Here is a 15,422-nt window from a genome sequence, read left to right as displayed (position 1 = left end):
AATAAAAAAAAAAAAAAAAAAAAAAAAAAAAAAAAAAAAAAAAAAAAAAATGTTGCCTGCTAGCACTTTTGTTTCCAGAGGAATCTCCTACAGATCCCTGTACCTCGAGCACACATTTTGAGATGTCAAAAAAGCTCCTTCAGGTATGTCCCTGGCACTTTTCAAACTGTTATTTCTGTGCTGTGTCTCAGGCTGAATTGTTTAACGTGCTGGCTCTTGAAAGGCAGGGACTTGGCTTCCTATCACACTCTGGTTTTCCCTGAGCTAATTAAGTCTGCTGATTTTCAAAGCTAGATGTTAGGGCATTTATCTTTCCAGTGCGGGTCCCCAAGGTCAGAGATGGCCAGTGTGGAGTCTGATCCGCCTTGCTTACAACGTCTGTCCTGTTTGTAGTTTAGTTCCTAACCACACTTCTACCCCTCCTACTCTTGTTGATGGGCCCTCCTCTCTATAGTTAGTTGAGGAAGATATGTTCTGCCAGTCTTCAGGTCATTTTCAGAGTTAGTTGCATAAAGTAGTTGTTGCTTTAATGTGACCATGAGACAAGGTAAGCTCGGGATCCTATTCTCCCACCTTTTCCAAAAGGTCTCTTTCATGTTTTAGTGAACAGGAGCTCTATTCATTGTTTTTTCAAATAATAAAAAGGAAGGACTTCTCACACATTTTAAGCTTTTTGTACTGTTATATGAGAATTTTGCATGTGTGCACTTAGCATCCTTCATATCTTTCCATTCATTACATCTTAAGAATAGTCAAGAAAAGGACACTATGCTGACAATGATCAACAATGAAGCTGATGAACACGACATGTATAAAATTGTGAAGGTACCAACTAGGGAAATAAAGATCATTTCAGAAAATCCCAAAATATTTTAGGGACATATACAGATCCAACTCCTCCTTTTAAGGCTTCCCAGTCCTCCAATCCTCACTCTGTTCTCCTAATGCCTACCATACTTACCTCTACTATTCGTTCTGGCCCTTGGTCACATACTGCTGTGCACTGTACTTCAAATGCTTCATGTCTGTATGTGTCATCTCCAAGATAAAATGACTTCTCTATAGACAGGGAACATATTTTATACTGGTATTGCATCCCACACACCATATCCTGTGCCTAATTGTGTTCTTCGCAAAGAGCAAGTCCTCAGTAGGTATTGATTTGTCCAAGAAGTAACTTTAGGATAAATTTTTAAAAACTTGAGTCAGCATAGATACCTCATACATTAGCAAACTGTACAAAATAAAAACATAAATTGGCTCAAGGGGGATTTAACTGAAGTTCAACATGAAGGAAATCCTGGTGTAACAGAGACCTGAAATGGAAAAGTGGGAACAGGTTATAAAAAGCTTTATAAGTTCTGCTGAGGAGTTTAGACTTCTGTGGGCAGCAAGAAGCCACAGGTGATTTTTAAAGAGGGAGAGTCAATGAGTCCATTCATTCATTCATTCATTCAACAAATATATATATATTGAACACCCTGAGTGCCAGACACTTTGCCAGGCACTGGGAATACCACAGTGACCACAGGAGACAATAACCCCTGAGTTTATGTCATAGTGAGGGAGAAAGATAATAAGCAAGCAAGCAACACATATGGGATTTCAGAAGGTGATAAAATCTTTGTAAAAAAAAAAAAAAGGGAGCACCTGGTGGCTCAGTTGGTTAAGCGTCCAACTTTGGCTCAGGTCATGATCTCACAGTTCATGAGCTCAAGCCCTGCATCGGGCTCTGTGCTGACAGCTCAGAGCCTGGAGCCTGCTTCAGATTCTGTGTCTCCCTCTCTCTCTGCCCCTTCCCCACTCACAGTATGTCTCTCTGTCTCTTAAAAATAAATAAACATTTAAAAAAAAGTCTTTGGAGAAAAGGAAGGAAAGGAAAGGGGTGAGGCACCTGGGAAGGAAGGTGGTCCCAGCACTCCACAGGGTGACAGAGAAGGCCTCCGTCAGGGAGTGTGAGAGAGCCCTGAGGCTGAAGAGGGGCAGCTACTCCTTACTGTGTGTCCCATGGGCTCCCCCACCTGTTCCCACAGTCTACAGACCTACCAGACTGTATAAGCATTTTAATGGCCAGAAGACAATTCAAAGATTCCAGTCCTCTTTCACACTCTGGGTTTTGGACCTCTTCTTCCCCTAATTCTCTCGGCTACCTCACCCTGTCAGATGCATTTCTGATGCCATCAGGATTCTCCCATTTAAGGCTGGGTGGCACAACCATCTCAACCTCTCATCTTCCTTTGCCAATTTCCCTGAGCCTGGCCTATGCCCCTCCTGGCTTCTGAAGCTCCGGCTTCCCTTGGACCCTGTCCTGGTTCCTCAGAACCCAGCCTCCTCCCCAGGATGTGCTCTCAGTTGCAGGTAGAAAGCCAGTTCTGGCTTCCCTTATGATTTCCTTCCCACCTGAACATCCCTTCCCAGAAACAGGCTGCTGTCAAGGATGGTAAGAGCAGCACCTGAGGCCACTGTAAGGAACTACACAAGCCAGAGAGCAGGGTCAGGGAGCGGCATCGGGTAGGTGCATGTTGCACGTGTGGGTTTCCGTGTAAAAATGTAACCATGTGTGTGCATGCCTGGGTCTGTTTAAGAGCGGTGTGAGAAAGCGGTGTGAGCATGCAGGCAGGAGCAAATGGAATCAGAAAAGTGGGAACAGATGAATGTTCACAGAGAGAAAGAAATGCAAACATTTGCCAAGAAAGGGAAAGAAAAAGAGGCCCAAAAGGAAACTCCACGTGGTAGCAAGGCACAATGGTAAAAGAGTAACAGGGAGGTATTGGTATTAAAAATCCAAAATGCTAAGAAGACGGCAGGACACAAAACAAAAACAAAACCAAAAACCAAAAACAAAAAAAGCCAAAAAAAAAAAAAAAAACCCAAAAGACCAATCTGTCTAAAATGAAGTATGGAAGAGTTTAAGACTGACACAAAATCTGAACTAACAAAATTCTAATTCTGTGCTTCCCTCTTAAGCATTCATTTCCCAGATCAAGGCTATTGTGGCAAGAGTCACTAGGAAACAAATGACAGAACATTCCTAAAGATGAAGTTCAGAAGGAAACAACTGGAAATTCTAGAAATTCAGCTGCCTTCACTACAAAATCCAAAAAGGGAAGGCTCTCAGGTAAGACTGCTGTGGTACAGAGCCAAGATACTGATCCCAAATGGCCTGCCCAAACTGCAGGCAAAACGAACCAAAACTAAACAGGAAAACAAGAATGCTCACATGTACAGGTGCAAGTCAATAGGCTGCAACACAAAAACACACACCGAAACTCCCTGGGACATTCAGGGTCTCCAGGCAGCCCCCCTTGACCATGGAAATGAGGCAAGGCCTTTTCCCCTGTGATAACTGTCCCTTCTCCACTCTGCTGTTTCCTCTGACTCGCATTTTCTGTTACCCTTCCTCTTGGAATCCTTTAACAATGACTCACAGGGCAATAGGGCTAGTCAGCAATACCACAGCCCTCCACAGTCGATGCCGTGTAGGAAGCAAGCAGCTCTGTGGACTGATGTCAGTACCAGTTTTTTCCTTTCTCTGTTCAGGGAGGATTTGCTTTTCAGCCACATTTCCCTCAAAACACAGTCCTGACAGGAGATGCTTACTACACAGATTTCTAAATGATGAAATGATCTGACTTTGGCTTCTTGGTCATAACGAAACTAAAAACACTAACATGAAAAAACAATAGTGTGATCATCACACCTACAAAAAACAACTTTATAGTTGGATGAAATCATGAGACCAGAAAAAAAAAAAGCTCAAACTACTCAAACTAATATTTTCCAACCTTTCACTAACAGCTAGGGCTAAAACCACATGTTGTGAAGGTCTTGCACTGCGTTATTATTAGAAGTCACAATTCTATTGATACTGATGAGTCATTTGTATCGGCGGAAACCAAGAACTTCCATCAACATCATGTTACACACAGTCACTGTGGCTTAGCTTTTTCTTTATTACTGGTCAAAGCTGCTTCAGAATGCTTNGAGGAACATTCCTTAAGGATGTGCCAAGCTTTCCTTCCCCAGCTGATCTCAAGTTATTCATCCTTCTCAAGATAGTTTAGGATGATTTGATCAACTTGTATCTACAAAAAAGGAAGTTTATTTAGAAACCTCAAAAAAGGTAACATTTCACACTTTCCGATGAAAATAAGCAGAACTGAACTCCAAAAACAAACAGTGAAACCATCTTTGAAAACACATGTCAGATTTAAAATGACCTGAGGTCAGGTTTCTTTCTTTCTTTCTTTCTTTTTTTATAACCTTAATAACATGCAACAGATATAAACAAACTCTGTCATCACTGAAGGGCTTGAACCACACAAAACCATGGCAGGCTAGCCACTGAGCACCCGCTCCCCTACTTCCCCACTCAAAGCACACGCTCCTTACAGAGGAAGAAGTAGGTCAGCTTTCAGTTACACCAAGAAAACCTACGGTAAAGGTTTATGAAAGTTCCTTCTGGTGCTAAGGAAGAAATAACGGCATATTTCTTTTCCCTTATTCTCATCCCCTTACTCTTCTCCTCTTCAGGATTCCCAGAAAATTAAAATGAAGTAAAAATCCATTGCCCCAAGGGATTCCCAGAAATGCCACAGTTCTTATGCAGACTCCATAAAGGCAGAAATATGCCCAGTATTCTGCCCTGCAACCGAAAGGCTATGACAGAGGCTGTTGGAAGGAGGGAACCCAGCTCGGCAGTGACTACAGATCTGAAAATAGCCTGCCAGCAGCTCAAAGCCCCCGTACTCTCTCCAAGGGCAGCACCGGGACTGTGGGCAGTTTACAGTGCGGCCAGCTGAGTGCCGCAAGAGCCCATGAGTCAGCAAGCGCCTCTGCTAGGAAACTGCTGACACGCTAAATTACTCTTGCATACATAAGGTGCACACACCTACCCTGCAAAAATCAAAACAAGGTACACGCAAATTAGCAAACAGGAACTTCTCTACCCTTGCAGTTCTATTTTCTAAGGTTAGACCAAGAATATAAATAATCTATATGCCACTGCCCCAAAAGTGGTGGCAACAACCAATAATAATTAATAGCGGTAATAAACAAACAACTCACTCTCAGTGTTGTGATGTGTAGAACAGCTGCATTCAAATCTTACAAGCCAGTTAATTTTAACGGGTTTTAATTTTAACTGGATTTAACTGCTTTTCCTCCCTTCTGAAAAATCAAAATAGTTGCTATATCGACCACAAAAACTGGTAACAGACAAGCACAGTTCCTGTTTTTCAGAGGGGACTTATTTTCAAACCCACAATATCAAGATGCTTAACATAAGTGGAAATTTAAAATTTATTGTTTGATGTGGGAGACTTAAAACTGTATACTAATTCAGATCCCACAAACGTTAGAATAATTACATCTCAGGTTTGTCCGACACGTCTTTCATTTCTGTTCTCTCATTTAATACAGGATCCAAAAATCTACAGGAAAACAGTTTGTCTGGAACTCAGATCACATTTTCCCACAGAGACAATGCCATGCTAGTGAGATAGCATTCCAGGATATTCCATGAAACTGTCTCAAATGTAAAATATGAGTAAGACGTTCAATTTGCAATTTAAAAGAGATAATAATACTATAACAATAGTTCCAAAACCAATTAAAAACTTTAAAAAAAACCCTCTTGTTGACTGTGTTTGAGGAAACATCTAATTAGAGAAAGATAAGGGGACAATCTTCTAAAAAAGACTTTTGGACTTCATCTTTAGTCTCACTCTGGTTCTTTTAACATGGTTTAAAAGATTAGTTTCACTTTGAAATGCATGGCATTCTCTTACTTTGGCATAATGTATCATTAGAAAAATATTTATGTTTATCAGCTGTGAGCACTGTTGTTTTTTGCTTTTTGTTTTTTTGCTTCAAAAAAATGATCAAGAGTTGGAAGAGAAAAAAAGGAAGGAAAATGGCTACAAATAGGGATACTAGTGAGCAAGTAACAGAAAGAAATGGAGTCAGGGAGAAAAGATGGCATGGTGGCATAACTAAAGTAGGGAGACAGAGGAAAGGTAGGAATTGGGTGCCCCACTAGACAGTGAACTCTTTCACCCAACTGCTCAGAGATCTGACCCACAAGGAAGGAAGGAATCCAGCAGGATAGTTCCACAGGCTGGCACTAGATGGCGCCATCAACTCAACATAGCATGGTTGCTGAAGGACTCTTCTCTTGGCGGATGGGTAGTTGGGAAGGCAGTTCAGACTCCACAACTGGGTATTTAACAGGCAACATGTCTAACCTAAGCATAGTTTCATTAGTCAATCAACTTCTCCAAACATCTAGAGATCATCACCATGCTAACAGCATAGGGCATGCCAATTTTTAAATAAATTTATCAACTCAATTTTTACTAATAAGATAGGGTGGGGAGGCAGGCAAGTGAGGTCCACTGCTTTTTTTTCCTCCTAAAATTCAACATTAAGGATAATAGTGTATTTTGGACTCACTGTTACTGAATGACAAGAATTCCTAATTATAAACTAAGTGGCTTTCCCCTGAAGCTCTGTTTAAGAGTCAAGTAACATACCATCTTGCTACACAGGTTTATGTGATCAGATCCAGTTGGTCAAGAGGAAGGTGGTGTTCACTGACAAATGTATTAGAACATTAAAAACCATCAGATCTTTATTTTTTAATATTACAGTGGTTTTTATCCTTTAAGCTGTTTATCTATAGTCTCTGTCCAGGACTGGGTTTATAAACACCCTCCCATAACCATGTTACAACTGTGTAAAATCTCCTTGGGCTTTGTCTCCTATCAATATGCTGATGCTTCAGAAAGAAGGGAAGTACTAGGTATGCTGTTATTTATACATTGTTTTCATAAAATCCCTTTCTAAGATTTGTTTTGAAAGGGAACAAGGGGACTAGTTAAGGGCACTGGTGGCCAAAAGCAACACAGCAGAGAATGCAGAAGGACAGAAGGAGGACGGTGGAAGAAAGAACTGAGCAAATCTTGCTTAGCTTTATGGTTGCAGAAAGGATCATCATCCCTGACACCGATCTTCCTAAGGAGATGATATGAAAAGTAAGGGTTAACTCTAAGTATGTCTACGTTTTCCTCTTGCTGAGTGGGTAATAATATCTTTATAGTTAATTTCTTTTTTTTTTTCCACAGTTTGACTCTTCAGGGCTCATTCATTTGCATAATATGGAATCTTGAACCCATATAGATATTCTACAAATCAATGCAAGTAATTCTCATACGAAATCAGCTGCTTTAATTTAAGCTCATCATTGTTTGCATAGAAATCTTTATGCACTCATCTGCTTGATTTTTTTAATCACTTAAAACCTCCAACAGTGACACACTAAGCATCTCCTCATTTAGCCATCTCCAAAATTTGAACTAAATACTGAAAAATAAGCACAATACATTCATATGCTAGATCATTTTCCAAATTGAGCTTCAAATGTATGCTTGATGTTCTAGTAGCTCCCAAGAATAATGCCTCTTGACTAAGGAAGACCAACTTGGATGTCCAGCTCAGGGCAGAGCTGAATCAGCATTCTAAACAGTGACCCTGCAAACCTGAGGTAATCAGGGTCACTGCCAAACCAACTGCTTAGCTGAGTCCTTTAAAGCCATTCAAATCCCCAGTTGAGAGTTGCAACATGCTAATCTGGCAAGATAATCTCTTCCTGAAATTGACTAAAATGAGAGCAAAGGTTACCTCCTTTTATCTGTTACTAGTAGCTAATATTTCTAATTAGGGGCTCTAATGGAATTGGTTCTGGATGAAATTCTTCCTCCTGGGCAGAGTCATCTACCTATTATAGGAACAGTTTCTTTCACCTTTCTTACCCTCATTTAAAAAAATGCTAAAAACAAAATCTTCTCTTAACAAGAGGTAGAAGCTTGTACTACAGGAAAATCCTGGGGACAGGGCCATGGGATTCATGTTGTTTATTTCTTCTTCTGTCTTTATGTCACCACTTCTGCTCTCTGATGCCCAAATGGACAATTAGACCTGAGGAATGAAATTATTAGAAAGTAAATCATATGGAGGACAAAGGTCTACTCATTAAAGTTCACTGACATATTATTTCCCAATTTTATCGTTCAGATAGACATCAACAAAATGGCCAGTATTTCAGAGTGAGTTGGCCTATATTTCTACTTCTGAGAACTGCTAGAGAGCAAAAAGGAAAAGTGGGGGAGGGGGTGGAATAGCATGGCAGTTAAGAGAACAGGTTGTAGCATCAGATACCTCGTTTCCAATCTTGGCTCTACCTCTCATTAGCTGGGTGATATCTGTGCCTCAGCTTCTAATGATCACACCCAGCTCTGGGTTGTTACAAGGATTAAATGAGTTAATATGAGTAATACACATAGGAAGCTCCCAACACAGGCTAGCTATCATCCAAAGAAAAAGAGTTTTAGCACACAGTACAGTAATTTGTTTTAAATAGATAACATCAAAACTCCTAAATTGTGCTAAGAATAGTCTAAATAATCCTTCTTGGGCTGCAGAGTGGGGAAACCTTCTTGCTCTGGGCTAGGCAGGGGTTCAGACAGAAGCTGGGCTCACATTTTCGTTAAAGATCCTTGCCTAGGTCACACACATACCAGTCAACTGGGAGGGATATCTGTGTAAGTTCTAATCATTTAAATATTGTCAAAATGACCATAAATATGCCCCCCCCCAAAAAAACACGCTAACTTGTATTGTTTTCCAACTATGAAAGTGAACAGTATTCTTGGCAATTAATTCTGTTTTTATCAGGTTCTAAAGACACAGGTAAATAAATCAATTTTGGACTCTGTATACAGGAATCATTATTTGCCAAAATGGCCCTAAGGGTTTATATCATGGTTTATGCAATACTCCAAAAGGCCAAAGATAGTAGCGATTAATAGGATTACGAGGCTAGGAGGAAATGGCAAACTCCAAGTTTCAGATGGGCTCTGATAGGCAGCTCATTCCGTAATTCCTCAGGAAGGACTGCCCCAACTTCCCAACCTGGTCAAATCCCCCCATTACACTCTCTGGAATGGAATACCTTTCTTTACAGAACATATAGTGGGTGATCTGTTACTACCCTAATTAATGTAATCTCTCCTACTCCATGGCATTCTTCACTAGGGCAGGGACCAGAACTGGATTTGCACCTCCCACCATCTTCCACCAAGAGTACTATGATCACCTAACCCCATGCCTGCCCCATAAAAGATGATCAGTAGATGTTTATTTATGGAATGAATGAGGCATCTATGTCTAAAGAATGGCACTTCTGAACACTTGACCCATTTGGTTGCATCCCTGAGGTTCTGTGGTTTGGGTGAATACAGAATGGTAAGAAAATAAACACTGCCACTAATGTGTGGATACTGGGATACTAAGGAAGCTTCTAGTCTAAGCCTTCTGAGTCAGACTCATGAAAAGTCCTGAGGAAACTCCTGAAGCATTTGCAGAAAATGACAGGTGAGAGAGAAGAACAGTGCAAGACTGGAATTAATGGAGGACCTGGAAACTCAAATAGATTTCTTCTGAAACCAACCTGGAGTTTGTCCCATGCTAGCTGCAGACTCAGAAACAAATGGAAACAATTAGGAAAAGAACAGGAGGACTGGACAGTGGAGGATTTAAATGCTTGGGGAAGGAGAAGATGAAAGCAGACACAAAGACAGGAGAGAGCCGGCAACCAAGTGCCAGATCTCAGGGGCATCAGCAGTGTGTCCTCCAGCCTTCAGGAGACGAACAAAAAGTCAGTGAGGAAAATGACACATCTCAGAACCAAAGGACAATTTATTATCAGGCTAAGGAACAAAAGAGAAGTTAACCAGGGGAATATGCTGGAGAAATGATGATTATGAAGTCACTGGGGAAGACTGAGAGACATTTTGGCTGTAATTCCAATGACTAGAATGAATGACTACGTGAAATGCTTTCAGATTGGGGAGATTTATTATTTTGGAAAAGATAGCTCAAGGAAAGACAAAGGCAAAATTCCTGCCTGATTTGTGAAGTAGTGCCACTAGTAAGGCAAGGTTCAATTTCCATATTCTTTAGAAAAGAAATGGTCCTTGAAAAGGACAGAGTAGTGATTCTGAGGATACTTCTAGCTTTAGGCAGCATGCTGATGGTAAGATTAGATTTCAGTTTTAGGTAGACTGACATTTGAAATTAACAAGAAAGAAAAAAACGGGAAGGAAAGTTAAAGGAAAAACCCTGAATTGACAAAGAAAACTACTTTTCTATGAAATGGTGTCCCAGACCACAAAAATAAAAAAAGAATATTCTGGGCAATCTTTCTAAACTTAGAAAATATTTAGTTCACAGCAGGTTTCAGTTTGGACTTGAACAATTTGTAAATATTTACATAAAATTTAAAGACGGGCCAGGAGTAGGTCATTCACTGTTACTGACAAAGCAGAAGCGATTTTCTGTCATTCCCAGGGTCTGCTCTGCCTAATGTAGCTCCAGCTGTGCCAGAAGTTTATATTCTTTTCCCCCAAAATGCAAATTTTCATAACCAGCCCTAGCTTCTGATCCTCTAGTGCCTCTGCAAGGCACTGGAACTTCTGTAACATCCATTTGGTAAAAGGAGAGGAACAGAGAGGCAGATGCTTGTCTGCTGTATAAATGCAGATTTTGACAAAGATGTTGCATCTGGTATTGTTCTATGTTCCTTGTACACGGCAGTAGGAACCATGTCCTCTGTTTAGTGTGGTCTCTACTGCATATCCAGTCATTGACTCAGGGCTGAACTGTACATACAGGACGGGGAATAGCCTTTAGACAGTCAAGAAAATGATTACTGCATTCAGGTGAAATTCTTTACAGCATAAAATGAGAAAATTCCTCTTCTGTAGAATGGGCACAATGCCTACTTTACAAAATTGCTTTGAGGAGTCAATGAGATATGTAACAGGTAAAGTAGTTAACACTGTTTCTGACACATATTGAGCCTTCAGTAAATCACAACTATTATTTTAGTGGGTGTTCTCAAATGTCAAATTATCATGTAGGTCTTTAGGCATTTAATAGCCAAGTTACTCCATTTGATCAATAACAACTAAGTAGAGAACAGGTTATCCAAAAGGAATGGATTATGTACCTGCAGAGGATTATCACAGTGTCCATGATATTAGGTGTTTCGCCTTTGATGCTGCATTCTCTATCAAAAAGAAAGTTATCAATCCCTGACTGGGCCTCAGCATTGATTTTAAGTTTTGTTTTTCTTGTATCTTTCAATTTTGTGGATAGCTACAACCATTTATTTGGTGGAGACTCAAAATTATCTACTATGTGCTAGGCCTTTAGAAAGTAGCCAAATATAGCAATACTAAACAGTAAGAAGTTTTTATTTCTTCAGTGGTAGGAGAAAGGCTACCTATAGGCCAGCTTTAGCTATTGCATACATTCTGATTCAGCATTAAAAAAATTTTTGAGCTAGTATTTTAAACTAAGGGGTTCCACATAAAACTCCAGATATCCAGCTTCTCTTGGATAAACCAGGAGACATGGCAACACAAAGCCAGTATTCCCACCTATTCCCGTGTGGCAACAGTCAACAAGAAGGTAAGACAAAGTAGTGGTTCCCTGCCCCTCAATGCTACCCTCCACTCCTCACCAGGAGAGTGAAAAATGAAAACAAAGGGCTCCCGAATTCAATAATTACTAAGGATTTCAAGATGATTAACAACAGAAGATTCAACCAAGTGTGAGATCCTTCCGAGCAGGGGTAAGGGTACAACAGAGCAAGCACATGCCCTCGAACCTAGTCTTGCACCACACCCCCTCAGCAAAAACAGTAAGGGTATTTATTTCCCTACGGAATTCTGTGATTCATTCGGTAATGAAGCCAGCGTTAACAACATGCCAGATACCATACCCCCCTGAAATCAGAAGCACAAAAAGTAGGGGAGTGAGGCCCAGCACAGCTGAGCTAGCGAGCGAGCCTCTAGGATCTCTCTCCTCCCTTGTTAAGGCTGGATCCATACCAGAGATACTAAGCGTGAGTTAATCCAAATAAAATTAAACTGCTCCCAACAATATAGATTGGCCTGAGCTCTATTGTTGGCATCACAGGGGCCCCGATCATACATTCTGAGAAACAGCTCACAAGCGCTAATGAGTAAGTCCCATCGGCTGTGCAGACAGTGGGCCCAGAAGTGAAGGGCTGGCCTAGGAGAGATTTGAACATGAACTTGACCATCTGGCTCTCTGCAACTCACTTTGATCACAAAATGAATTGCAACAAATTGAAGAGCACATGGCTAGAGTTAATTGTCTCATCTGTAATCTGAACCCACTTTTAAGCAGTTATTATTACCCTCTATCAGGTGGAAACGTTTCCTACCATCACTGCAAAGTGCATTTCCTGATGAACTGTAATGGATCATTAAATTCCATATCAGAATAACAATACGTTGCACTTCTGCAGTGCCTTTCATCCAGGGATTTCAAGGCAGTTTGCAAATAATTAAGCCCCTCATACAGCAGCCAGAGGTGAGTGACTGGAAAGAACTTGCCTGAAGATACTGAGTCAAAGGCATGATTCAATAGATAGGGAATAAATGGCTTCCTCCCAGGCATTAGCGAGACTGAAAAGTGAATTGGGGCAGGGGGAGGAGGGGTTTGTTCTGATGCCCTCCCTCCCTTTCTGCCTAACCTCCTCTTTCTCTACGGCAGATCCTCACATGCAACCTACAGAGAGCAGAAAAATAACTAACAAGGGTATTTATAATTTAGCTTATGAGTTCAGACATACACATGTATGAAGAGAATGTTTTCCCCTATAATCCTGGCATATACAAAACGAACTGACATTTCAATCCACCTGCAGAAGCAACAGATACCAGAGGAATGAACTCAACACACTTATGATTACCAAATGTCAAACCTAAAACCTTCCAAAATGCAAAATGAAGATAGATATTGCCCTGCAGAAGTTAGAGTGCATTCTAACAAAAGTACTTTATTCCATGATTGTGTATTCCATTTTGGCGACTCCCCCCACTTTGAGTGACATTCGTTTCAGGAAGAGCAAATAGGACAGAACTAGGCAATCTGCTTCTCTAAACCAGAACATTAGAAGGGAAAAAACATTTTAGCTACCACAACTTTTGTGGTGAAATTATAAAGTCCCGGAAAACTGAATTTATAATGGAAATGCTGACAGACCTTTCACTGGCGCATTCTGGGCGCAGCACTGTAATTTAGCAATCTCTCTTACAGACTAAAGACTAATTCTAACAAGATGTCATTTTGACTCACGTTTATTACTACCTGCAAGAATGAAAAATGCCATTTACTCGGGAGCTGCTGGAGAACCAGGGTGGGGCAATCTCACATTTTAAGCAAGACGCCCGCTGCCTTACCAAAATAGCCCTCTCCACGGAGAGAGCGGCAGCCTTTCACGCTCAGCTTCTTTCATGTCAGCCAGAGCCTTCGCAGCTCGACATGCCTTTCCTACATGTTACATTTTAATGATCTGAGAAAACCGTTATCAGAGTTAACATCTCTAATTTTACTCTAAACAGACAAAAGCAAAATATCTCATTAGGCATCATCTAATCTGCCAAGGTTCCCACTAGGCAGAAAAGGATTTTTATCTAAAGTAATTGCCCTTTTTAGTTAAATACACTCAACAGATGAAATTTACACACACAGTGCGACTGCAGCAGTAGACAGTGGAGGTGAAAACCAAGGAACGCCCCGTCTTGCTCTCTGAGTCTGCGGCGCGGTAGGGGGTGGGGCGCCCTCGTCCCTCCCATTTCTCGGGGGCCGCGGGTCGCAGCGGTCTTGGTGACCCGGCGCGAAAGCTGCGAGGCGCGCCTTCTCCACATTACAAAACCATCCGGACAAGCGCCTACACTGGAACTTGCCCCAAGTTGTTAAACTCGCCTACACGCCAGAAGGTGCTGAGGACACTCCGCACGTCCACAACCCCCGAAGCCAGGGGTGCGCGGCCCCTTTCACGTGCATACACTCGGCCCTGCCCGCTTCCTCCCACGGTTCGGTTCCTCTGCAAATCCTCAGCCAGATCCAAGTGGACGAGATGCTCATTCGAGTCCCCTCTCGCGGGCAGCTGGGGTAGTCCATGAGCGCCGCCCGCCGCCCTCTCCAACGGCACTGGACTACTGAGCACCCACCCGTGAGAGGAGTACGAAGCGATCACAGGGAGACTTGGCATGGGGAGGTGGGGAGGTGTCCCCTGGACAAACTCCTCTCCTAGATGGAGCTTGGAAGCTGAAGTGTGGGGAGGAAGAAGAGGGTGTGTGCGCGTTGCACTCTGATTTCGTGTAGAATCATGGGGGGAGGAAGGTACCAGGTTTCTCGCTCTGAAGGCACGAACCCCTCGGTTCGAGCTCCCAGGGACGCATTCCGGTAACGCGGTCACTGGCCAGTAGGGATTCCACCCAGTGCGCTTCCCAGGATCTGCGCTGCGAGCCTCCCGGCTGGCCTCTTCCCGGGACTCTAAACTTGGGCTGTGATGCCGCGCCCGTCGCGGAGGTCTCAGCTACCCAGCGGCGACTGACAGCTGAGCGCGAAGGCGCAGCGGCCNCTGACTTATTTCCCTCTGCTCCTCCTCCCCCTGCCGTTCCAAAACACCCGTCGACGCGAGCAAAATACAATGCCGCCTCGCCTGCCGTAAACAGCCTGGCGAGAGAGCGCACATTCGCCGCGCCGCGTCCGCCGGCTTGGCTCCCACCCCCTTCCCGNCGCCTGCCCCGCGCGCCCGCTCCCCACGCTAACTTGCCCCGCCGCCCCGCCCGGCGCCGTGGCCCGGGACCCGGGGCCGGGGACTCACCTCGCCAGAGAACTTTGCGTCCTTTTCCGCCTCCTCTTCCCAGTGTCTTCCCAGCCTGCAGCCTCCTCCCGGGAGCTGGCGCGGTGGGCGGTTCGGGGGTCACCGAAAGCTCTCGGAGAGGACGCGCATCACATGGCAGCTCGTTCCCAGCCCCCGAGTGTGCCGGGTAGGGGGAGGGGAAGGGTCGAGGGGAGGCCGGAGAGAAAGCAAGAGCCCGGCGGCCGCGGGAATAGGCAGGCGGGGTGGAGAGGGCGGCGGCGGGCGCTCACGTTAGCGCGGCTGCGACCGCAGCCCGGGTGTGCACGGTCGCTGCTGCTGCTGCTGCTGCTGAGGCGGCGGCGGCTCGGCGCTGTTTGCTCCGCGCCGCGCGGCTCGCGCTCTCCCCGGAACGCCCACACTCTCAATCGCTACATTGTTGACATTCGGCGCTGACGTCACCCGCTCCCCATTCACAATAACTTTACGGGAGCCGGGCAGCGCACCTCCCCGGCCGNGGCGGGGAGAGACCCCTGCTCCCGACCCGGCTGAGCGCCTGGCCGGGTCCGGCCGTGTTCGGGACTCCCAAGGGCCTTGAAAGGCAAGGGTTGAGGGCTTGTGGGGGTGGGGGGAGCGGTGAGGGCTGGTGTGGCACGTGGGGAGGGGTGCAGAGCCCAGG

General features: G+C 43.8%; 1 protein-coding gene across 1 annotated transcript in view; it reads right to left on the bottom strand.

Moving 5' to 3' along the window:
• BACH2 (BACH transcriptional regulator 2) overlaps positions 1–15,095 on the bottom strand; it is a 354,923-nt gene extending 339,828 nt beyond the window's left edge. Inside the window, exon 1 of the mRNA XM_077750247.1 lies at positions 14,768–15,095. The gene's annotated coding sequence lies outside the window, so the exon portion shown is untranslated. The remainder of the gene's footprint in view (positions 1–14,767) is intronic.
• Between the last annotated feature and the right edge of the window lie 327 nt (positions 15,096–15,422).

This window comes from Crocuta crocuta, unplaced genomic scaffold (assembly GCF_008692635.1).
Source record: "Crocuta crocuta isolate KB4526 unplaced genomic scaffold, BGI_CrCroc_1.0 scaffold9, whole genome shotgun sequence".
Lineage (NCBI taxonomy): Eukaryota > Metazoa > Chordata > Mammalia > Carnivora > Hyaenidae > Crocuta > Crocuta crocuta.
This window is presented reverse-complemented; position numbering and strand designations above follow the sequence as displayed.